The 25,146-nt window shown below is 44.9% G+C and overlaps 1 protein-coding gene across 1 annotated transcript in view; it reads left to right on the top strand.

Annotated features, from left to right (window-relative positions):
* LOC115311315 (MFS-type transporter SLC18B1) overlaps nt 1-25,146 on the top strand; it is a 228,527-nt gene that overhangs the window by 97,582 nt on the left and 105,799 nt on the right. The window lies entirely within an intron of this gene.

The raw sequence follows: 25,146 nt of genomic DNA, 5'->3' as shown, positions 1-25,146 counted from the left end.
AGTAAGCAAAGATTACGTGGCACCGATCAGCGAATGACCGCCGTGGCGACATTAAGTGGAAGAGAAAAATGTGCTGACAATCTAGCGCAGCTGCATTTGATAATTTGTGTCACGGCAGTAGCGAGGCATTTTAAAAGCATTCTCGCGATGTGCTTGGAACATGAAGCGAGAAGGTGGTCTCCAATAATGCTTCTACTTGGACTCTTTCCAATGTCGATGCCTTTGTCTCTAAGCAGCGTGGATTCTCTTCGCCCTTACGCACTAGTGAACTGAACGTCGTCTCAGTACAATTCAGTGCCTTGAAGTTTCATACCTTGGACCCATGCTTTTTGTGCGCATTTATTGAGTCAAGTTCTTAGCAGTGTTTACAGCCGGTCAGAGATGTTGCCTATTTTATCCGGGCTCAGTTCTTCGAAAGTCTTTACACAGCTGCGTTTCGGCGCTAAGTATTTAAACTCACAGTAGACGGCAACCACGCTTGCGTAGAAAAGGGTAATTCTTAGTGTGTTGCAATAAAACAATATAAAGTATTGGACGGACCACAGCAGGCATTTCAGTGGCTTCTGTAAGACGACCTACATTATAAGTGGTACAGTTTGATCAAAACTTGCAAACAACTAATTTACAAACGGTTATCTTACCTCTTTAATGTTCGGGGTGTTTCTAGAAATGAGAACATGCATAGAGCGCATATCGTAATGAACGGGCTCGTTGGGCGACCCTGATGTGCTGCGCAATATGTTCGTGCGATGGAACAATGTACTTCTCTTAAACAGGCCACAGGGATATCGTCGTAGCTAAGATACGTGGTCTGTAGAAGACCTTTCAGTCTCCAGGCTTGTCAGATTTCACCCCGCACCTGGGGAAGAGTTAGCTCTCCGCTTATCTCCTTTACGTTTCTTCCAACTCGTGAGGTCTCTTTATTCGGAATTGCTAATACACTTAAGTGCCTCTTAACTGGCAACGAAATACGCAATACAAGACACCTGCTGTTGCTGCGGATTGTCACGATCGTGATGTGCTGTTCTAGAAGTAGCCCCCCCCCCCCCCCCCCCCCCCCCCCCCGAAGACCACAGGCAAAACAGATGTTCCTGTCGTCGCAGCGTCACAACGCGTTGCTCCTGACCTTTCCTTCGGCTGGCCGGTTTCAGAACGAATTGCAGAAGAGCAGGCTTCTGTCTCAACCACCTCTACTACTGTGCTTCTAGCGTGATCGTGGTGATCGAGTGCATTACGAAGCTATGAAATCAAGAGCAAATAATCCGGTAAACAAATTTAGATGAGACATTTACCTAAGTTCAGGTACAATAAGTACGAAACAGTGGTGGGTGAATGACGGACCCTAACTAGCGAAACGCCATAAACGATATACGTATAATGTGGCATTACGGTCGTTACCATCTACCATTCTACAAAGACACACCGTTCACGTACCCGCTGTCACAGCCTCCAGAGTACCCTCTTCTCCGTCTCAAAAGCTCCTGTGTATACTGCTTTGCAAAGCACCGAGAGCAGGAATCATTTGTTTTACAAAAATATCCCCTTTCTAATGCCTCTATAAGTGGATTGAGCCTATAAATATTCTTTAGGAAATGTATTGACTCTTGTACCCACTGTCTATATTTTGGGGTCGATTGTTTTCCGTAGTCCTTTTATAGAACCTAGTGAATAGTTAGAAAAAAAGTGTGTATATATTATACAGAAAATAAGTAGATATTGTAAACGTTCGCTCTCCTTTCTGTAAACAATTGTCCATTTGGCGAAAAACAATAATTTTGAACATAAATTCTACCTTTGTCACAAAACATCCAGGGAAACATGCACTTACCACTTCGCTTCTACACGTTCCGTCATATCTCAAATACACACGCCACGAAGCACTAATTATACTGGTGATTCACAAGTGTTGACTGCTCCGCCGCCATCTACCCCTTACACTTGAAAGGCAATCATTTGAACTAGGACCACCCTTAGCAAAAAGAGGCTGCACTTGAAACATAGTTGAAATATATCGAATATGCATATTAATTTTGTATTCATTCCGTATTACTTTGTCCACATTCGAAATTTGCGCGTAAGGTATTCAAATTATAACATAAATATTATTCAGAAAACATTTTAGAATATACCAAAGACATAATTCCCTTCACCTCAAGATGCCATTTGTGTATTAAAAACCGGCCACACAAAATTTTTATGGGGGATTTTGTTAATAAATGGTGTCCCTGTGGTATTTGAAGCTACTACTACATACATCCCACAACTGCTCATTAGAAACGAACACAAACAGAACCACCATAACGCACTGAACACCTGAATCACAGTCCCGTTGACTGTTCCAGAGGCTTATATAGCCTACATATTTAAGGTAATCTTTTGGCTCCCAGTATTCGATCTTCTTCTCGGGAGTCTGTCAAAGGGAAAACAGTGTTTTGAAGTTCGTGGACAATATCTCTTACTAAAAAACATTGGCACAAGTAATAATAAATCGGCGCAGTCGCTAAAACTATATCCCCCAAAACGGCTCCTAGAAGAAATGTTGTTGCTTCTTTGCATAGCACCACTCAGGACTAAGCGAGTCAAGGCAGTTTATTTTGCTTTTCTTTATCAGTTGACTATTTATTGTGATCATTAACTCACATCATGTACAATGGTGAGTATACAGATTGAGTTAACTAACATTGTGCTAACATAACCACACCAAACATACCTGCTCACAGTACTTGCTGAAGCTTTACAGCATCAGCAAGTGTTGTGGTTGTATTTCTTGAACCCCGTTTTTGATTGGTGTGCAAGGAACTCATGAGGTGTGTTCTTGATATAAAAAATAAAACAATAACATAAACTGGGCTGATTTATTAGTGCGATGCGGCACAACTCGATTGACAAACTAATCAAATATAGTTTTTATCCCCTTCAATGTACTCCACATCTGCTTAAAGTGAAATTCTGATAGGCAAGCTTTTCAATACTTTGGTAGTTTAAGTTAAACTACCAAAGTATTGCAGTCAAAAGTTACTTAGAATATAACACAACAGTATTTCCGATTTCCAGGTATTTTGGGAGTATTCTGCACATATTTATGATCGCTGCATTTTTATTAGGGTTGGAGTATATTTTGCATGAAATAAATTAATGTATTAAGAAATCTGCGCGAAAGGTATTTTGTGCCTACGAATTAGTGTTTACATAGTTCAGAATGCATGAAGAGCACTTCATATGTAGTTTATATAAAGATATTTTAAAAAGATTTTCAGAGATATATTTTAGTACTACGTAAAAAAATGTATAGATTCGGTATATATTGTGTGTACTTGCAATATGAACTGTATTTGAAATACACGCAAATTAGAATGTGGTATATTTCAAACGTCTTAGTTTTTCCTAAGGGCCACCATCCTAATAAACTAAACAATTACAGCTATGATGGTTCTTTCTCGTCAATAGTTTATATGGTTTCTAAGAGTTGGTGCAATGCATCTCCAACTGAAAAGCATTGCAAGCGATAATTATCTGACAGTCGAAAATAGCAACCACCGCACGGATTTGTGAAGCCGCTTCTTCGCACTGCATTTAATTATTTAGTCAAGTCTAATCTATGGAAACTTTACAAAAATACACTTTTAAAACGTATGCAATGCGTTGCGACAAGCGGTCTATAAAATGTATACCTTCTACCCTTAGCAAAATCTAATATGTTTTAAATATGTCCAATGTCTTTAGAATGTGTTTAACGTGTGTATTGTACGTCGAAATACACTAAAGGTGTAGTAAAACAGTATAAACCAAACGTAATGGCCTGTATTAAAAATACATTTCTAAAATACGTTGAAAATATTGTGTCTAAAGTTATAATTTAAGTAGACGCGAAATATGTTAAAATACAAATATTTAATCCTACTATTTTAAAAATTCAAATTAAATGCATTCTCGATAATATAAAATATTTACGCTCAAATGTAATTAAAAGACGTGTTTCGAAAATACGTTTAAGAAAGGCTTAATGTACATTGGGGTGTAAAGAGCACTTTAGTAATTATAAGGTATTTCGAAAATACGCTTCTGTAAATATGAAAAGATTGCATGCAAAATAGTTATGGAACTCAAGCAGTCGGCTCCCGCGGCGCGATTTCTACGTCGCTGCTTAGTCTATACTGATATGACATGTGCCCTGACATTCGAAACAGCACTCTTGAGACTGTACGCCAGTAAAATACACGAGTCTGTAGCGCGATGGAACATCGTGACAACGCGAAAACAGTATTACTAACACCGGCAGTGGCATAAGCTGCGGCGTATATCCGGCGACGCCTGCGGCAAGAACGAGCAAATCTTCATTAGAAACACTTCAACATCCAAAACAAATATCTAATTAATTAATTGTGAGGTATGCGCCACCTTGGGGACGTCCTTTTACCTCACTATTCTCCGAATTTCACAAATCAGCAAGCTCTGTTGCTGATATTTTTTTCTTTTTTTTAATTCTGAGATGATAAAATTGTTTGAGGTTCTCCCAGTCCTCAACTCCACCATCTGTTATCATCGTGGTGTGCAGGTTGTTTATGGATTGCAGCAATATAAACTAAACTTACCAAATACAACGAATCTATATTACCTAGAAATAAGTTGCGCAGTAAACTCCGTAACTGGGTAAAAAAAAAACAAAAAAACAATATATATATATATATATATATATATATATATATATATATATATATAAGGTTGCGCTTATATCCTAAACTAGTCTATTGGCGTTGCGACCGCAAATCAAAGTTTTCGCCCATCATAGTACTGGAAGTCACGATATTTCAAGATGGCGGTGCACTTGTTAAATAGGCCTATATAGTCTACAAGCGAGATTTCATCAAAGAAACCAATTAAATTTTTGTGCTGCGTTAAGAGTTCGGTTCGGCGAATGGCAGCTTGTGCCGCATCGTGTTCAATCTTCACGGAGCCCTTCCTTCTCGTCTTTGTATTTGTATGGTTGTTCTGCAGTGCCCATTCGACATATATCTCAGATTTCATCTTTCAAGTCCGCTCTTTCTATTGTAAGTGCGCTGCAACCTTCTTCTTGACGACGATTGACCGCTCTTCTACGGGTACTCTTCCAGATTAGCTCTAGAATTAGGCAGTGCCTATCCTTTCGGCAGCCGGGAGAAAAATGTTCCCCGAAATTCTAGCGGCAGTCGCCACCCATTAGCTGTCTGAAATCAAATGACAACTGTGGCGTGAGCCTCCTTTGAACTTCCCGCTTTCATTATGCGAGACACGCACGCGCGTGCAGATGGGGCCCGTGGGTTGTGCAGGGCCACGGAGAAATAAGCGTTCTTTTTGGTTTGCCGTGGCACGGAGTAAGTCGCATTTCTTGCGGGTGCCACTGAGAACCGAGACGACAACGGCCGGTATGAAACTGACTTGCTTATTTTCCCGGCATTTCGTAGAAACCCGTTTCATAGACTTTTTTTCGTTGATACACGTTTCTTGGACACGTTTCGTCGACACTAACATGTCATCGACACGACACGGCCCATTCGTTCATGACCGTTTTGCGGCGATGGCCTACGATGGCGAATTACAAAAATGTTAAAGTGTTTTTGTACGCAACACTGCATGGTGTATCACTCTCCAAAATAAAACAAAAGTATTCTTTCCAATGTCTTCGTGATACGGTTTGAATGTACTTCATATATACCGGGTGATTTTTTTTTTTTTTTATTCTCACAGACTTTTTTAGAAAAAAGCCATGAAAGCTACACTTGTGCGGTTTGTGCGAGTGAGCTGTACGCCCGGGGAGACAATATGGCGGTACCCAATCTTTTCGATAAGTCGACTAATTAGCTAAAACTCGTTAATTAACGTTTTTAATTAGTTAAAATAGGCATATATTTTCAAGTAGAAATATGTTGAGCAATGTGGAAAACCACTAAATCAGTCATTTTCAGAAAGACTCAGAGCGCGTGAGAAGCGTAATAGTGCACTACTACGCTTCTCAGATTCTAAACTTTTTACATTTAGCGGAAAAATTTTTCCGCTAGATTTAGTGGGAAAATTTTTCCGCTAGATTTAACAGGGAAAATTTTCCGCTAGATTTACCGCGGAAATTCCCCGATCATGCACCGCGCGGTTACGCCGACGGCGACGGCGACGCCCCTTAAGCCGGAAATGGGCGCCTAAGAGCTGCGCTCTAAAAACGGTATTTATGCCTCATTTGTAATGTTTTTGCAATAGGTTGGAAGTCTTATCTCTGATTTACGTATAGAATGCAATCTGAATGCATGCTGCATGCGGCCAAACATGCGTGATTATTATGCAAGAAATACATTTGGCATTTTCTTCGCGTATATTTCTGGCTTGTTTGTTATTTGTTCACAATAAATTAAGAACTGCATTTTTTTTATGTACTTCAACTGCATTCCAAGTGCATGCTGTATGCCTACATAAATATTTAATTAGTGTAAAATAAATGCGTGTAGTAGATCCATTTAAAATATATTTTAAGTACACCTTTTTTCGCTAAGTGCTATACCCTTTATATTTAGATTTAATGTCTATAGAAAATCTATTGAAAATTGTTAATACGACGTGACTAGATAAGATGATGAAACTGTAATTAAAATGCGGATTGTATTTCTATAGGCTGGCTGAAATATTTTTTTGTAAAGGCTGTCTTCATTTATTCAGTTCAACCAACGAGAAGGGCATCGTACTTCAGTAAACACTCTTTGATCACAGCTTAACTCTACAGTGGTCTTTACACTTACCAATTCCTACCACCAACTGCTCATTGGGCAGGAACAAGTTGCATGACGTTTCGCATGCGCGTTGTACCTGCGCAGGTAACGTTTCCAGGTCAAGCCTCTGATTGTAGTGACTAACCTACCACTTATTAGGTTTCAACATAGACGCGCAAAGTGTCTATAGTGTGTAATGGTATATTCATTCCGTGACAGAATACATGTGACAACGACAACGCCTCTACGGCAATATTTGAGGTTGTCGTGAAAGTACAGGTGTATTCAGGATCTTCATACTTTTACCCAGTCTAACAGTAAAAGAGTGGAGATAACCTATTCCCGCAAACTCAAGCCTTCTTGTAAAATCCTGAGGATAGAAGCAACGAAAAGTAAAACATACCAGTATACGTTTTAAAAGTAAACGTTAAACATCAGAATCCGACCGAAAAAACATAGCATGCGTTCTATACTTTATATTCACCGCTACACCCTGCGATGAGCATATTTTCTTTTACTAAATTTTGCCTGAGTTCGGAAATGCAAAAAGGATTCTTTCTTTTCTGTTTTACATCGCATCCCCCCCTCTCCATTTATGAAATGCTCCCTCTTGGGTGTCCTTTGGGCGTTAATGAAATAAAGACAATAAATACGCGAGCGTTCACCGCACGTTTGGGAGGCTGAATTCATAAAGTACAAACCCAAAAACTCTAAAAACCTGAATTCGCAATAATACCAGCCACCCAAGCTAACCGTGTTGCCATAATTAGCGCCAGCGCTAGCCCGGAAGCAGGACTCCTTTCACACAGAAGTGTTCGACTGGAGCGTGTGGCGTCATCTTCACAACGTTCTAAGTTACGGTAAAAATGGAGCTCACTAACACTTTTTACCCTAACAACGCAGAACGGTGTAATCGTGTGACCAATATCCACTCTAAGAAAAATGATGATCTCAAGGCCGGGTCACACATCCAGCGAAGCACTAATGTAGCGTTTCTCATGTATCGTCAGCTACTTATCGTCTACCATAAGCAACAGTTTTGACAGTGCGATACAAAGCTGGTGAGCGCTCCCGTCAGCACGTGCTTAGCGCGAGGAAAGCGCAATGCTTGTAGCGCTTCGCTGCATGTGTGAACAGGCCTTCAAAGGACTAATGGCAGCATTTGATCCTCTGAACTCCCAGTTGCTCCCCGAAGAGACCGTCTGGTTCGAGCTATAGGCGCCGTCCGCAAATGCCGAGGACTAAATGCACTCGTCCGGGATTAACCGAGAGGCGCGCGAGAGCAAACGCAGCCATTAGTCCTCCGAAGACAGGGTTGATATGTCCCACGACCAACTCTATACTCTAGACCACGGTACCTGGGCTCTCCCTATGGAAGAGCCTGCTCCCGGCTGAGGGCCGAGTTTTAGCGCCGCCTAGTGACAGGCGTTTTTACTACGCGGCACAAAAGCTCGGTCCTCCTACGTCGACGGGTTCTTCTGTTATCCGTGGGTGCGAACCAGCTGTTCGTGCTTTCTGATTTCAAGAGCGTTCACGTTGTAAAATGTTTTTCTCTATGTAAAGTATACTGAGAGAGTCCAATTCGTTCATTACTTTGCTTTTTTTTTTTAGTTTGCGCAGCCAAAACCAGATGGCATTGGCTGCGCCCGCGCGCCGCCAACACCATAGATGCCAACGCAATCTAATACAGCGCGGAAAAGACGAAAAACAAAAGTACCGAGTCCCAGGCCCCGCCACGAGGCGCCGCTGAAACTCGGCCCTTCTAGGGTGCCTACATGTTTGTCTGTCTTAGGGTGAATACATTCATTGTTGCCCTGAATGTGCCAGCGCGTGACGCTCTCGCGCACTCGGTGCGTGACTTGGGCGGTAAAATGGCGTCTATACATTAGCCAAAGCTACGCGCTCGAGCTGAGTGACACCAGACTGCTCGCGCTTCAAAATGCATGAAAAAAGAATTGGGCGGAAAAATGGCTGAGATGTCACCACTCAAGCAAAAGCGCACGTGTGTATGAAGGCACTCTAGGCCCTTCGGGAGGTGCGTGCTGGAGTGTTTCCAGATGGAGTGTTCGTAATATAGAGTAGGTCGGTGATCTGTCCAAACGCTTCGACATGATGGCGGCGTCTCCAGCATCGCCAATGGCCAGCGTTAGCGACGTACTTAATGTTTCGGAACATCGGGGGAGGACTCCACACAGAATCGTAGCATCGAAAATTACAGCAAATTGTTTAAGGGTTGGAGCTGACTTCATAACGATCGCAGCCACTGTTCCAGCACGTCGTGGGAGCCAGCGCTGACTCGAACGCCGCCATTGTTGATGCACTGGCCATGTGGCTTTTGACCGTTGTCCTGGCGTCCTTCTCCTTTGCATGCTTTGGCAAGTGCTTTGAACAGGTTTATATTTTCATGTTGGTTTAAATGGGATGCAAATAGCCATAGAACGTGGTAAAAACGTTTCCAAAGACAAAAACAAATGTTTATTCTGCTTTCTTTTCTTTTAATTAACTTTGAAATGTTTTTTTTTTTTCAAAAGAGTCGCTGCGGTTGCCACGGAGTCGCACATCTGCAAAAATAGATTATATTATGCATTTAAACATACACAAGGAATTAGAACACAGATCACACACGCACAACACACATCCTTTATGTTTAAATGTCTAGGTTTAAAGTTTATGTTTAAATATATAATATATTATATATTTAAACATAGACAAGGAATTAGAACAGAGATTACACACGCACAACACACACCTCTATGTTTAAACATAGAGTAGTTGCGATAAACGATAGACGCTCAGCTGGCGCTAGTGTCTACGGGACTTCCTGTTGCAAATTTAAGCAGACAGCATGCAGTCCACATTTCTAGCCTCCCCATGTATTCCTACGGGAAAACGCGTGTGAACTATGTCTCTTCGCCGGAAAATAACATGAATAACTTTTGTCATTACGGTTGCACCAGATAGTTTGCACCTTTATTGGTATTATGAAAGTGTAATTGCTTTAGTTACAGCGTTTTTCTCTACCACTGAACGATGTTAAACTTCGCTTTATTTCAGCTCCAATTCCTCTCTTTCAAGGAAGGTATGTGAAAACGAGTGACGATTTTAAGCGAACTAACGATCGAAAAGAATGTAGAGTTTGTTCAAGGTTTACTAGAACTTTGGTGGTGCTTATATATTGCTAATATGCCCGCCTTGTCATTGGATGAAAATGACTCCGTCGTGCACCTTTACGATCCGTTAAAGAAACATTCGAACGCAAAAAATGAAGCACGTGAGCTACGAAAGGTGTCTTTTTATTATTTTCTATGTCAGGCAGTTTTTATCGGCACCTGCTCTCTGGTGCAAGATTTGGAACGTACGGGTGATGATTTGAACCCAGAACAAGCATCTTCGCACATATTCATGAGCAGAAATAATAAAGCAGTACTTATTTATTGCAAATCTGACTATATTACGTGGCTTTCAAATTATTTGATCATCTACGTGCACAAGGGGTTACTTATCCAGTGTTACTGCGCAGTTCTTGCCGTCTCTCTTCGTTTTCCACATGTTCTTCGATCGTTTGGCACGTATATCCCCCATGCTGGAAAGCGTCGACGCCGTGTTCGCGCTAGCAGTGTCCGACAGTGCACATAAATACACGTACGAAGCGGTTTTAACACCGTTTTCATACCACGAATTTCAAATAAAAATACTGTAACTGACCAATTATTTCGTCCGCGTGACTGAGAAATGTTACATTGTGCCTAGTACGTACAAATTATTAGTGATATTTGCTCTTATAATCGAGCGCAGAGAGAAAATGCACTCGCTTTTTCCCATTGAAATGCATTACCGGAAGCCAATTTCTGACTGAAATTGACTATAGACAAAGCACAGTAGCAACGTCCGCTGTACAGCAAATTCATTATTTTTTTTTCCTTCTAAATTTTTTCCTTCGTTCTATATTTTGTTTTTAATATTTTTTCTGTTCTTGCCTTTTCTCTTTTTCATATGATCCTTGTTTTTTTTTGTTTCACTGCCATTTGCATCGGAGTGAAGGAAGATGAAGATAATGCATAATACACTTGAGTTGTCAGTCAGCGCTGCGTGAGTGTTCTTCCTGTGTATGCGTGATTTTACTTTTTAGGTGTGTCTGATCTTGTGCGCTGTGAAGCATTATTCTGACTGCTTGCTGTCTGCTTCAAAATGCAACAGCACACTAGCGCCAGCTGAGCCTCTAGCGTTTATTGTAATCACTCTATATGTTTGAATGCCTATGTTTAAAATCTTTGTTTAAATGTATAATATACTAAATATTTAAACATAGACAATGAATTAGAACACAGATGACACACGCACAACAGACACGGCGACGATACGCTACCTCAATCGCCATCCCAAAGGCTACCCATGCGCCTTTGATACTGATCACGTGAAAGGATTAATCTGGTCAGTGACCAACTCAACCGTGAACGATGTTACAAATATGGGGCTGTTTTCGCACCAATATTGCTCTCCATTATTGTTGCTCTAATATAATGAATAAGGTTAGGGCACAACATTTTGTCCCAGTGGCCTAAATGCATGGACACCTATTTGACATTTGCACACGTATACGTGTGCTAATGCGAAATAAGCGCTCTTCATATGTGAATGTAATGAGCGTTGAAAATACCTCCCCCGACCATAATATATTTTGTACCAATTTTAAATTTGACGTTGACTAGCGCCACCTGGGTGTGCAAGGGCGCAACTGAGTAATGAAAAAGGTAAGGGCACAACATTAGTCCCAGCGGCCTAAATGCATAGGGGCAAAAGTTACTCCTGGGGGTTTAACTTTGAGGGACTAGCGGGATTGGGTCAAAGGTTGCTCCCCTCCACGTTAGTCCCCCAGGAGACTAATGGTGGTAACAGCTCATTTGGTCCCCGGGGGGATTAAGTCGCGCTCCCTTTTTGCTTATATCGTAGGATGGTCCCCGTTACACAGGGAGGCTTTGAATTTTATGAGGTGCGCGTTGCATTGAAGGCTGTGCTGCCTCATCTAAAGAAATAAAAATGAAAAGTATATATGCCGAGCATAGCTAATACTCAGAATATTTAGGATGCACCTGGAGTAACTAAGCTGTATTTATGACTGTCTGCTTTTCCGAGTAAGTAAAAAAATATAAAACCTTTGTTTTATGCGACCAGACCAGAGGCTCTAGACACTAAGTTTAAAGGATTTTACAAGCTTGGTTACCTATTCGCCGTCATATCGGTTTTCGCTCATGCGTTTGCGGTGTTTCTTTTTGTTCTTTTCAAATTCTTGCTTTTGGCTGTGTAGCAGGGACATAGATAACATATTTTTATTTCGTTTTTTTTCGTGATGACATATTACGAACGCCAAGTTTTTTTAATATTTAGACCGCTGTAAGTATTCTTTCAAAGTCATAATATTCATCATAGTATTTTTTTTTTTACAATTCCCCCGTCGAGTTTGTAGGCTGCGATATTTGCCCAAGTTACGTTTTCCGGGCGCTGTATAAAGCAGGGAATAGTTAATGAGATTTTCTGCAAAAATAAATTCTTAGCGAACTGCATGTTTAGTTATCGAGAAATTTGCTGTATATAACGCAAGAACTGGTTTTATGTTATCATGAACATTTAACACGAGAAAACTAATGAAAACAACTAAAGGTCGAGCCAATTGCACGAAAAACGTGATATCGTGAAAAATGACGAGGTGAAACAAATAATAACTTAGGAAACTAACACGTTTAATGGGCGAACTTGTGCAAAAAAAATAAAAAGAAAACAGAAGAAACCAGAGCGACGCGGGCGTCGAAGTCGGCGTAACAGCAGAGTCGAACGCTGGGGCGAGACTGACTGCGGATCGCCACGCGGAGCCCAAATATATGTACACGCGCATGGATTCTGAAACAATCGACCTAGAAGGTACGGCGACCAGAACATCCCTACGTCGAACAAACAACGGAGTTCTCAAATGTACCAGAACACTAAATTGCATAAATAACTAAAAGACGCGTCGCTCCCAGAAATCGAGCCCTGGCTATTCGCGTGGGAACCAAACACGATAACCATTAGGCCACGGGCGCGCTGCCTACCTGGGCAGCTGCGCGCGCGGAATTACTCCCACTTTTAAAAGGTGCATCGCCCCGATGCAACACAAAAGAAAACGAAGTAAATGAAAGGAACGGCGAACTAAGGAGTTATTTGGTAAACATATGGTCCAGAGTCCTATCGAGCATAGTACTGCTTCAGACGCACGACCTGGACGACTTCAGGTCATGGTGGGCGGCGTGATGATGTTCATGTTCCGTCGAGCATCATTGTGTAGTTCAGCTGCCCGAGGGGACGAAGTACCTTGTATGGTCCAAAGTACCGTTTCAGCAGTTCCTCACTGAGGCCGTGGCAACGGATGGGCGTCCACACCCACACCCTTTCTCCAGACTGGAAGTGGACGTCCCTGCGACAAAGGTTAAAGCGACCCGCGTCGACGCGTTGCTGGTCTTGAATCAGGAGTCGGGCGAGCTGGCAGACTTTTTTGGTCCGTTGAGCAACCACCTGGGCGTCGTCGCTCTCGTTGTCAGTTGGCTCATGGGGCAGCATCGCGTCCAGTATAGTCCTTCCAACCATGTACCAGCTGGAAATGTGTGAATCCAGTCGTCTCTGGAACCGCCGTAGTGTAGGCGAACGTGATGTAGGGCAACACCTCGTCCCACGTCTTGTGCTCTATGTTGAAGTACATAGAGATTATGGCGGCGATTGTCTTGTTGAGTCGCTCCGTCATCACGTTGGTCTGCGGGTGGTACGCAGTGGTACGACGATGGCTGGTGTGTCTGAGCCGGAGGATGTCTTTGGTCAGCTGTGCCATGAACCGCGATCTGCAATTAGAGATTCGAGAGCGCCGTGCCGGAGGACGATGGACTCGATGAAAAACTGGGCGACATCAACAGCAGTCCCCGAAGGAAGGGCTTACGTTTCTGCGTAACGCGTGAGATAATCTGTGGCGACGATTATCCTCCGGTTTCCCAGGGTCGACGGCGGAAAGGGACCAAGCAGATCCATTTCGATCTGCTGGAACGGTGCAGTTGGCGGAGGAGTTGGCTGCAGGAGACCTGCCGGCTTCGTTGGCAGTTTCTTGTGTCGCTGCCACTCGTGGCTGGATCGGGTGAATAGGTGGACGGTTTTGGGAAGATTAGACCAGTAATACTTTTCATGAATACGGGCCAGTGTCCGTCTGTAACCAAGGTCTCCGGACGTCGTGTCGTCGTGCCATGCTTGAAAGATCTCCTCTCGAAGGTCGGCCGGGATTGCCAGCAGCCACGGCGAGTAGTTGTCCCCGAGGTTCTCTTTGCAGTGTACACCTTGTCGAATGGCGAAGGTCGGCAGGGTTCGTGAGAAAATATAGGGCACGGTAATCCCGCGACCTTCCAGGTGCTCAATTAATGCGCGCATCTCAGGATTGTCTCGCTGACGTCATACCACGTCGTTGGTCCTAGGAAGCACTCTTCGTCATTGTCGTCGCTGCTGCCGGAAGGTATTTCGACAGGGGTCCTGGATAAGCAGTCGGCGTCGCTGTTTTTGTGACTTGACTTGTAGACTACAGCCCTGTTAAACTTTAGTAGTCGGAGGCTCCATCGAGCGAGGCGTCCTGAACGGTCCTTGAGGTTCGCAAGCCAGCAGAGCGAGGGATCGTCTGTGACTACGCGGAACGGGCTCCCGTACAAGTACGGACGAAACTTCGTGATTGCCCAGACCACCGCAAGGCATTCTTTCTCAGTCGTGGAGTGATTTTTCTCTGCCTTGGACAGTGTCCGACTTGCGTAGGCGATAACTCGCTCGGTCCCTTCTTGCACTTTAACCAGCACCACGCCAAGTCCGGTGCATGCATGTGAATGTCGGTTTTCGAATCCTGTTCGAAATGTCCAAGAACACGAGACGTCTGCAGTCGTCGCTTCAGCTCGTCAAATGCCTGCTGCTGCTCCTCGGCCCATTCGAACTTCTTGGCGTCCTGTGTGAGGTCTGTGAGCGGTGCGGAAATCCTTGCGAAATCCCGAACGAAGCGTCGATACTAGGCACAAACTCCAAGGAATCTCCTCACGGCCTTCTGGTCTTTCGGCGCTGGAAATGCCGCGACGGCGCAACTCTTCTTGGGGTCTCTACGGGCGCCTTCGTTAATAACCACTTGGCCTAGGAACTTCAGTTCGTCATAGGCGACCCGGCACTTTGACGCCTTGAGGGCGAGCCCAGCAGTCTGTATGGCTTGGGGAGCAGCTCTAAGTCATCACAAGTGCTCGTCGAAGTTAGCTGAAAACACTACGGCGTCGTCAAGGAAGACGAGACAGTTCTGCCACTTCAGCCCTGCCAGTATGGTGCTCATGACACGCTGGAACGTTGCTGGTGCCGTGCATAGTCCGAAGGGCATCACCTTGCTCTCGTACAGTCTTTCCGGCGTGACGAAGGCTGTCTATTCTCGGTCCCGTTCGTCGACATCGATCTGCCAGTAACCGCTCTTCAGGTCTATCGATGAGAAATATCGAGAGTGGCGCAGCCGGTTTAGAGTGTCGTCGATGCGGGGGGTGGGTAGACGTCTTTCTTCGTCACCGCGTTCAGTTGCCGGTAGTCCACGCAGAACCTAAGCGTTCCGTCCTTCTCCTTAACCAGCACGACTGGAGAGGCCCATGGACTATTTAAAGGTTGGCTTATGTCGTCTTTCAGCATCTCTTGAACACGCTCCTGGATCGCCTCCCTTTCTTTAACGGTGACTCTGCACGGCGATCGATGCACAGGGCGCCCGTCGTCCTCGGTAACGAGGCGGTGCTTGTCAACGGCAGTTTGGCGCACCTTCGACGACGTTGCACAACAGTCGCAGTATTTGGCGAGGAGGCTAATCAGCTGCCACCGTTTCGGACCCGGAAACTTAGGGTCAAGTCGAGCTGCGCTGGTGACGTACTGTCTTGCTGAGGTAGCGAGAATACGTCAGTAATCGCGGCGATTTCGGCGGCGTTTCGAAGTTCCTCGACGTGACCAACGGCTGTACCTTTCGTGAGGTGTTGCGTTTCGTTTCGGAAGTTCTTCATGAGGACCACAGTCCGCCCATACTCAAGTTCAGCTACTCATCTTGCGACTACTCCTCTTCCCAGGAGCAATTGGAGGCTTCCCTCGAAAAGAAGTTCGCCGCAGGAAGCTTCATTGATTCCGACGAGTACGAAAATACTCGACGGCTGTGGTAAGTTTACGTGGTTTGCGAGGACTCGGACCGCGGATGACGTCGCTTTGGGTTCCTCCGGTGGTGGCGCAGGTTTTTGTAGCGTCAGCTGGTTTGTTCTGAGGTGGATGACGGCGCCATACTCGCAGAAAAAGTCCGTTTTGAGGATAACGTCCCTCGCACAGTCTTGGAGAACGACAAACTTGACAGGGCACGTTTTACCGTGGATTTCGACTCAAGCAGTGCACCTCCCGACAGGCGTAATGAGGTGTCCTTCCGCAGTTCGTATCTGCGGCCCTCCCACGGCGTCGTCCCTTTTCGAAGGTGGCGAGAGAGCCTCCCACTTAAGATTGAGTAGCGTGCTCCGATGTCCACAAGTGCCGATGCGTCGTGGCCATTTATACTAACGTTCAGGTTATTGGACACCGATACAAGGGCGTCGTTGTGATGCGTAGCGTTGGAGGAGTGGGAGCGCTCCGTCGTTCTTGAAGGCTCTTTGCCCCGGTCGTCTTCGGCAACGCCGCCCCCAGGCGTTGCCGCACTTAGTCTTCCCGACGAAATAGGGGGGACAGACTGTCGCGACGAGAGCGGCGGAAGGGCGAAAGCGCTCGTCGAGGCGAAAGCGAACGGGAACCTTGGTGTGGAGTCGGCACCGGGGACAGCGGTCGTCGGAGGTACTACTTGATGTCTCTTGGTCGCTCGATGTCTCGGCTCGAAGCGTCGCAGGCCTATTTTTCGGTATGGGCACCTCCGGTAGACGTGATCGGCCTCGCCGCAATGATAACACAGCGGTCGTCGATAGGCCGTGCGCCAGACATCTATCTTCCTAGGCTCCGGTTGCTCAATGCGGACGAGCTGGGGTTTCCCTCCCCGACGTCGGAAAGTCTGCGGCTCTGGTAGGTTACGCCGAGATGGCGTCGAATACTCCCGAACAGCTGGAGCCGGTCTTTGAGCTACCGAGGCGTATAGTCAGAGAAGGCTCCTCGAGTACTGCTACGCTGGCAGGAGCCTCAGGTTGGAATGCCCGCTGTGCTTCCTCGCAGACATCTTCGGCTATCGACACCGAAGCGGGCTGGTGGAGAGCAGGCAGGAGCTTTTTGATCTCCTCCCGGACGACGTCCCGGATGATCTCGTGGATGTCCGGAGTGTTGCAGCTGTACGGCGAGAGGGCAGCGAAGACGGGAAAGCTATAGTAGAGGAAGGCCCGTGCTTGAAGGGCACTTTCGATGTTTGTTGCCTCAGTGATGAAGCCTTGGACGATGGTAGGCGGGCTCCGCACAGAGCCTCCGAAGATGTTTTTTTGACTCCCCGCATAATGACCCGGAACTTTTTCTCTTCGGGAGCGTTTAGGTTTGCGCGGTTCATGAGGCGAAGAACATCTTCGACGAAGCTTGTGACCCTCTCGTTTGGACCTTGGTGTCTTGCTTAGAGAAGTTCTTCAGCCCGCTGATGTCGATGCTGGCTAGCAAAGGTGCGTCGAAGCTCGGCCTTAAAGTCTTCCCATGACGAAATCGACGCTTCGTGGTTCTGGAACCAGGTGCGTGCCGTGCCTTCTAGAGCAAAGTAGACATCCTGAAGGCAGTGCTCCGGTGTCCATCGGTTATGGCGGGCCAGTTCGTAATGCTGTAGCCAATGCTCAACGTCCTCGTGGATCTCCCCGTGGAAATGCTTCGGGGTCCGAGGTGCGACGGGGAGGTATACGACGGCGGCGGCGGCCGGAGTCTGCGGTGACTGGTTGCCCATCGACGGCTTCGTTGACTGCTTGGTCTTGAGTGGCAAGGGTGCGAATTCCGGGGGCAGGCCTTGATTGCGGCGATTTGATCCGGTCTCGACCTGGTCTTTGTTGGGTCTTCGGGAGCTTGGGTTATGACTTGTGCTGCGGGAACTAGGAGGGGTGCGCTGCACGGACATGCGGTACCCCGCACCTCTATCAAAATGTCACGAATGACGAGGTGAAACAAAGAATAACTGCGAAACATGAAACGTTTAATGGGGCGATCTTTATGCAGATATTATGCAGATGTGTACTGTAGTATTTCTACTGTAGCTCAGACATGCTCTACTTTAAGAATGATATATGGCGTCCCTGTTCTTCTAGGCGGCCCGAAATGTTCATGCACGTGTGTGTTTGCGATTGCGTGTTCGTTTTCTTTGTTTTTCGTCTTTCTGTGCTTTTTTATTTATTCTTTTTTTTGTGCCAAGAGATATGCAAACGCTTACAACCGGGATATATTTTACCAAGAAACGCGCCGTACCCGTTTGAAACGCCGCAATAAACCTTGCACAAAAAATCTTCCGACAGCACAGGCCTTTCTTGTGCCGATGAAAAATGTTGATGCGAAATGTAAGGAAGCTGAAAACGACGACGGTGCATTATTGCGCACTACCATCTAGCGCCAGACCCTATGTGCGCCCTCGGCTCCAATAAAAATCATCCCATATTCTGTGTCACATTTTACTGGCCTCTCGACGGCAAAACGGATTATCCTAACACGCCGTGAGGTCACATCTCCACTTATGTTGTCGACACACCCGCAAGGGACACGCTGGAAACATAGTGATGGCATAATAAGACCACTAGGTAACTCTTCCAATCGTCATTGTGGGCCGGGTGGGCTGCGCTCTTTTTGAGCGCAATTTTTAAATCGGTAAAATAAACGTGAAAGTCGATGGATTAATATTTCGAAAACTGTTACATTTTCACAAGTTATTTTAATTCATCTGGCCTCTAGTAATAATTGCCGTCGGTACTGAACTTGGCACGTAACCCCTAAATTCAATATTTAAAAAAAAACGTTTATTAACCAATTTGAGGTAATTAGTTAAAAGGGCGATTATCACTTCATTTAATGTCCACCGATGTCAATTAACACATGGTTAAGACGGTACTCATCTAACTTTTACCCCTTTTTTTATCTTATGGAATTAAAATTAAACATATTGTTTACGGGTGTTTGGGAAAAAAGGGAAGTTGTTTCACTCAACGCAATAACATACTACGCACTGCAGTACGCTCAGTCACGGTGCAACAGTAAGGCAATCGGGTGGTTTCAGGTGGCAAGGTATCGAAACTTAATCCAGGGGTGGGGCGCTGCTGGCACGTAAACATGCGCACGAAATTAAAAGCGTGAGAGATAAGGCGTGCAAAAAGAAGGCGAAAGGAAAGAAGCGACGTCTCGGGCGCACGCCCTTCCTCAGACTACGGGAAAATTAAGGGAAGCCGAAAGAAAAACGCAAGGGCTGTCGCCAACAGAAAATGAAGAAAAATTAAAAAAAACAACGAAAAGGGCACCACAGCAAACGACAGCCTAAGTAAAAACCCTATAAGAGATTGACAATACCTTTAAACGCAAAAAGAAAACACGCTCTTGGTGATAGACACTATCCACCTTCATATTTTGACGGAATTCGTCCAAAGATCAGTTTTGAATTTAGAAGACGATATTAGTAACTCCTTAAACTTCTGCACCTTTTTCCAACTGCTAGGGCTACATTTCTGTAAAAATAACTAAGCGTTTCGCGACACAGGTCGTTTTTGCGTTGATAAAAACGCAGACCACTTTTCTGTAAAACACCCGGTATATTACAAAGAAGCCGCATGATAAAGTGAAGTATTGCCTGCCGCCGGGAACCACATTTTATTCCAAAAGCCGCTTGCAAGGCCCAAGCGGGCGGGAGAGGGAGAGCTTGCGTTCGTTTATCTTTGCTCGGCTAAGATGATGACTTCCGCAGTTTAATGAGCAGGAAGTTGGGGACTAAACTGGAGTTTATCTGTGGAACCACAGATCTGAACAACACTTCCCACACTCGCGGGGTAGATTGTGTGTCTTCCTTGTCCGACGTATACGGTATTGCGAGGTCTAGAAGGCGTGATACGCAGTTTCTGAGGGGATCGACTTGCGGTACTTTCGACCGCAGCCCCTTCGGTAGCTAGATGGAGAGGAGATTCCTGAGATAGCTTACCCCTGACGTTTGCTCGAGGACTGGGTGCAGGAAAATGTATCCTTCTGGAGCACTTACCCGGAGTTACCATTCTGACGCAAAGGAACACGCACCCAGATGACCTCGCTGTAGGGTTGTGGATCACCCCAGGAAAGCTTCGTATTGTGCAGTACATTGAGGAGTTGCTCTTTTTGCGCATTCGAGGCAAGCGAAGGCAGACTTCCATGGGACGTAAAGAGTGCGGGCTGCAAGATGGTGTCAAGGGATGATATTGGTCGACTTGCATGAACCAGATAAAAAGGTGAATATCACACGTTACTTCTATAGCGATATTGTAAGTGACGGACATCAAAAGAAAGTTGACGTCCGAACCTTTGTGGTTTTTAAAAATATCTACATATTACGTAGATACATTTTTTGTCGCTATCCGACTTGTACGCATCGTGAGGACGGTCGCCCGCGAGTAGTACGGACGTTGGGGTGGTGCACGAAAGCACCTGATGTCAAAAACCCCGTGTCAAATGCCCCGCAGCGAACGCCCCCGTCCACTTCGCCCCGCTTTCAAAAGCCCCAGTTTCAGAAGACCATGACGCGAACCTCCCGTGTCAGGTGGCTGGGTCCTCAATCTAACCGCGGTGTATTCTGATTTTAACTAAGAGACGGTCAATCTGTACGTGACCTTGTGTAACGTCATCGTGGCGTGCCAGAGACTCAAGTAAGGAATGACTGGATAGCAAAAACCGTTCTCAGGCGTGCGATAAACACAATCACCTCTTGTGGCGTTGGATGTGAAAGCAACCATATCAGTCACATGGGAAAATATTTGAAGTGACGCCTTTTGTCAATAGGCATTGAAGCAAAGCTTCTGTTGACTCTGAAGCACGCGTGGATTCAGAGATCTGACAAAGCGGGTTCTGTCAAAACTGTTAACGTACACCACATTGGGCTACACTTATCACAACACCAAACACCAACTCCATTCTGCTTGCGTCATTAAAAAAAAATATTCATTTAGGCAGATGGTCGAATTCTGCGTGTGTGCTTCCTTCATTACAGCGGAGTACATTGTTAGTAACGTAGATTTATGCAACTGCCCACTTGTACGTCATGGCAAGTGTCACCAGTGTTGTTTACTGACGGTTATTTGTACATACTGGTTTCTTCGAACTCCAACTCCTGCGGTATGCAACGAAATAAAGTGAACCAAACACTTGCGGCGCATAAAATAGCGACATGGCCGCGAATGATGTCACATGCTATGTATTTTTTTGTTTCTTTCACTCTAAAGAGCCTTTCTAGACCTCCAACAGATTAGGTTAAGACATGAAATAATGATGGTTGAAGCGGGAAGAGGGTGGGACAGGGACAGCGAAGACAGGTCATTTGGCACGCGGTGAATCCGAGACGGAATAATTGAACGCGTGGTTCTTGAAAAGTGGGGCTAATGAAGCGGGGCTTTTGCAGCAGGGATTCTGCACTTCGAGCAATCGTGCTACACCTGGACGTGGGTTCCTGTAGTATATGGAAGATGGCAAGCGTGAGAAATGCACCACGCCTGTCGTTGAGCAACGTTATCTCAATCAAAAGTGATAAGTGGTTTTCTCAAACTTTCAATGGGACAATGGGGCCCATTTTCGGCAACTGGCGCCATAGAACTCCATCTATATTTGAGAGCTCCGTCGGCCGACATTTTCCCATAAATATATTAAAAAAATAATTAGATTTTTTTAAATTAGTTAACGGTTGGTTTCTACATTATGGCGGGTGGTTCGGACCGCTACTGGCTCTACATTTTGGAGGAGATTGAGCGTCCTACAACATGTAGTTCATTTTTGCAATAAAAAAAAAAGTGCAACAGAGTTGAAGACGAGCATAGACAAGAAGATCAATGCACAGTTTCACTGCAAGTCCGACACTAATCGATGCTATCATCCGTTGGAGCAATCAAGCAGCGAAGAGTGCATTGTCAATGCCCCTTTATTGGTATGATATCACGGGCTAAACTAATGAGGCACAAACAAAAATCGCAGGATAGTGGCGAATTCAGCGTGCGTGGTTGATGTAGGTGGTAATATCATACACACAAATACGATGAGTGCCGTCGCGATGCACATCTGTTGCTGCCTGATGATTCACTCCATTATATCGTAGCGTGGTCGGACTTAACCTGCAGTAGACTATAAGCGTAGTTTATTTAGCGGTTCAAATGTTAACATGCTTCGAAACCAGTACAGCTCAAAAAGAGAAAAAAAGCTCAAGTTTTTTAGGTTTGGGGGGGGGGGGGGGGGGAGGATGACACAGCGCCAGTTGTCTTTAGCCAGAAGTGTGGCGTGCAATAACGACAAGCAGAAAGTAATTACGTTAGAGTCATTAAAGCCAAAAAATAAAAAGTACACAAAAACAAGGTGTGTTTGCAACCCTCACCGAACATCCGCTCATGCGGAATCCACATTTGGCTGGCGCCAGGTGTAATCGTTTCATCGAGAGTGGTATAGGCCAATAGCTGGCAGTCATATCAGCGCCGGTTCGCGCTAATTTCGGCGTCGACTCGTGAGAGACCTCGATCCCATTTCAACCCGTGAGTACATCCAGCTTGCAAGCTCAGGTATATTTAGTTAAATGAGAGGCACGAAGTCTAAGTTGCGTACCGTTTTAATGGATCTTTTGACCACTAGATGTGCGGCCCATAAAAGATTTCCCGGAAATAGAAGACGAAGTTGATGTTTATTCGACATTTCTTGGTTTCAGAACGTAAAGGAGGCAGGACGATAAGAAAAAAAATACGTATCAAATTTGTTTTGCTTTCGTTCTATTTTCTCTGTGTTCTCAGCTCCAAGAGAAAGGAGGGAATACATCGTGCCGCTTACAAGATATACAAAGCGCCCGACTCAACCTAAGCATGCATCCAAAGAGTCCCTACTACACTCTAAGGAAAAAAGGTAGTCATATGTGACTACCTTTGGTGTGTTAAAAAGTTGTCCCAAATATAACGACCCTCAGGGCAAAAATGAAAAGCCCACACGTAGTCAAAACGCATGTAGTCAAATTTGACTACCCCCTAAACCAACATGGCGGCCGGTTAGCGAGCCTCGAATTCCCCGGTAAGGCTTAGCGAAGACCGCGGTTTTTCGGCCGAGTGAGAGAGTAGAGCGCATACAGCTATTCGACGTCTTCCAAGCGCCATCAGACAGTCTAAAAATCCGTCCCCAGACACCGGTATCGTACCTATATCCTGTAATGACGGCAACGTGTGTGCCGGAATTGCCGCGGTCGCCCCCGACGGCATCTCGGTAGATTGAATATTTTTTGCCACCGGCAGAGAACGCTCACAAAAAAAAAAAAAAAAAATCGTTAGACGAGGAATATGGGTATGCACACTATTGAACACAACGTATGCTTGTCGTATACAGCAATGCATCGCTGGGCACCTTCGTCGACACCGACGTGAGGCATTCAACTGGCACCAAACTACCGCTATTTTTTTTTTCTTCTTCTAGTTTGGGCCGACCTTTACCGGCGTAGTTATCCATTCGTGCGCGTGTGTGCCTGCACTTCGCAGTTCTTCGATACAAAGGATTAGTGGCACAATTATTACGATTGTTATTGAACGGAGAGGCAAGGACGTAGGAAGGCCTGTGGACCGCAGGCGAACCAGGCCAGCTGTTTCTAAATCAGTAGCTACAGGACTGCTCAACCCTTAGCTTAATGAGTCAAGGGGCAGCTTGCGCTACCTAGGAAGTGTAGTAGTAACCGCTAGACGGTACAAAAAAAATACTCAAGCACAACTGATACTATGGAACTATACTGCACGTACAACTACTCATACGCCCCAACACAGGCACCAAGATTCCAAATACTGTTACAGGAACATACACATACATGTAAACAGTACAAGAAGGCACAAACAACTCCAACGCAACACCTCCGCGGCTCTCTACTTTAAGCACCCTACCGACCCGATTCGTATATATGCCCTACCCCATTTTTGCAAGGATTAGGCCAGTGAGTGCCACTGTTTACCAGATGAATGCAAAGAGTATTTGCAAGTATTATTGGTATACAAGTGGTCTGCGTATTTAAATTGGCAGGCTAGACACCTCTCTTAACTTAGCACTTCAAAAAGCAACATGATGTGAACGCAATCGGCGAAAGTAACACCGCACGACATGCTCCCAATCAGTTTCGGTTTAAGATTCACTCAGTTATAGCTTAATTCAGCCGTGTTGCCTCATACTCCTTCCGCGCGTGCAACACCAACAAAAGTTGCAACAATATCTGCATTCCTAAACAGTAATCGACTAAAGGTAACATAATTCTTAGTCTTGTGTTGTTTAATTCGTTATTTCTTCCCTTAAATTCAGTGCTTGAGAATAGTGAACAAAAGGTCCGGGCGAAAACGACCCGTGTGGTTCAACATTTTACTACTAAAAATTCCGAGACTGGGACGAGAAGAGACAGAAAAACACAAAGTCTCAAAGTTGAGATTTTGTGCTCGTCCGTCCCTTCTCGTCCCAGTCTCGGGGTTTTTAGTAAAATGCTTGAGAATAGGCAACTTTATTTTAGCGGGCAAACGCTGGCGGCATGCTTTCCCGTGTTGGTCGAGTGACCGATGAGTCGCTCTACTCGCTCCACTTTAAAAGCCCTAAATTAAAGTTATGTAAAAAAAGAAGTATTGTAGTACAATTACAAATAAAAATATCAAAGCCAAGATTTTTTTATGTGCTGCAATCGCAGAACATATGCCCCTCCCCTCCCCCCCCCCCCCCCCCCCCCCCCCCCCCCCCGCCAACCAAATTATTTTAAATCTTTTAGTTTTCTCTTGACAACGAAAAGTTGGCACTTTCCAAACAGGGGAAAGTTCATAAAAACAGTGTATTAAGCTTAAAACGTTAGGGCATTACAACCAAAACTATACTGTATATATATATATATATATATATATATATATATATATATATATATATATATACTATATATATATATATGTATATACAGTATATATATATATGTATATATATATATATATAAAATGGCTGTAATGGAGACAAAGTGGTCAAGGGGCAATTGTTTGTATTCTTTTATTTTTTTTAATCGTTGTTGAAATGGAAATCTTAAAAGGAGTCTTTTTTCCAGCACTGGTCTATGAAACTATAATAATTATAGTAATGATATTTTTTGAAGCCAGAAACAACCTTGCAGCCTTCTCATTGCCACCCTTGAGTATGAAACAAACCAACAAACTTACATGGAAAGAGGAAACAATTGAAGCAAAAACATTGT

This window comes from Ixodes scapularis, unplaced genomic scaffold (assembly GCF_016920785.2).
Source record: "Ixodes scapularis isolate PalLabHiFi unplaced genomic scaffold, ASM1692078v2 PGA_scaffold2__306_contigs__length_199485367, whole genome shotgun sequence".
NCBI lineage: Eukaryota > Metazoa > Arthropoda > Arachnida > Ixodida > Ixodidae > Ixodes > Ixodes scapularis.
The sequence above is the reverse complement of the archived record's forward strand: the minus strand, read 5'-3'. Positions and strand labels throughout refer to the sequence as shown.